This window comes from Salvelinus fontinalis, chromosome 7 (assembly GCF_029448725.1).
Source record: "Salvelinus fontinalis isolate EN_2023a chromosome 7, ASM2944872v1, whole genome shotgun sequence".
In the NCBI taxonomy this organism is placed as follows: Eukaryota; Metazoa; Chordata; class Actinopteri; order Salmoniformes; family Salmonidae; genus Salvelinus; species Salvelinus fontinalis.
In genome coordinates this window covers 50,301,232-50,302,617 of record NC_074671.1, presented here as the reverse complement: position 1 = coordinate 50,302,617, position 1,386 = coordinate 50,301,232, and positions in this window count along the sequence as shown.

Genomic DNA, 1,386 nt, shown 5'->3' with positions numbered 1-1,386 from the left:
CGCAATAAAAAAGCTATCGCCTACCAAGCAATGAGAAAAAGCATTGTAGCCTCCCCCTTGCGTGTTGATATAACTCACTCATTCCCTGATAGGTGAGTCATTTCTGAGATCTATCACGCAAACAAGTCGAAGGGGGACAAGCCCCTGGTAGTTTATTTTATGGTGGATAAACAGGGACTTCAACTACCAGTGGTCATTATGAATGATAACACTAACCTAACTCCATTCCTATTGGATTTATTAAAGAAGTTATTTAAACAAATGACACAAACCCCAAAGTGGGAGTTTGTTTGCAAAATTGCATAGAATGGTGTTTCATGTTTCATGTGATTGTTTTCATTTTGGAGCTGAAAAATGGGAAATTCCCAAGGAAAGTGTAAAAAAAAAGACTGCCCTTTCATAGGTGATCATCAGGGGATTGAGTTCAACCACAACTCTATCTCTGCGATTCGGCTTTACTTGAACATGAAGGACATGGATTCTCGCACTGATGTTCCCTCCCTATTCCACATAATATTAAGTTTACTGTTTACTGTTTACTGTTCCCTGCTTCCCTATAATCGTTGTAGAACGATGAGCAATGCAGCATAGAGTATATTGTAGCCTATGACACTTCCAAGACAGTTCAAGTCTTTCAGCAGATATAGCACAATCACAGAACATTATAAATACTTTAGGGAAAGAATTTAAGGAAAGATTTGAAAAGTTCACAATAAGTATTGTTGACTCATAAACCCTTTTGGAAAAACCACATGATTTCACAAGTGGAAAATCACATGATGTTTTGCAAATGTTAAATTTGTTACACATGTCAAATTAATTTTCACATATCCTTTCACACGTGAAATCAGAAACACTTCATATGTGATAATAGTTCACGCGGTGCCCTGTCGTTAAGATTTCCTCAGAACGTCACGCAGTGTTTTCAATTTACATATTTGACCCACAGGATTACAATGTGTATGTGTTTTTATACAATAATTGTTGCTCAGCATGTCCTCACCTGGGATTTGAACTCACGACCTCTTGGTTCATGGCATGAGAGAATAGTCAGTTTAATAACTGAGAACTTAGATAGCAAAAGAGTGCCATCTGCACTGCTAAGTGCAAAGATGTATTATAGGTTAAGAATCTTTAGAGGACTTTTATGAATGCTACAGACTTTGTGGCACAGCAGAAATATCAACATATCCCAAATCCAGAGGTTGTGAGTTCAAATCCCAGTTGGGGTCATATTGAAAAAGTCAGTACTAAGTGATCATGTCAAATGTCACCATTTTGATTAAAGATGTTTACGCTATTTTAGCTGAACAGCACACCACTTACCTTAAACCCCCCCATACCATTTCACTACTTCCCTTACAGAAAAACACATGTGCAATGTGC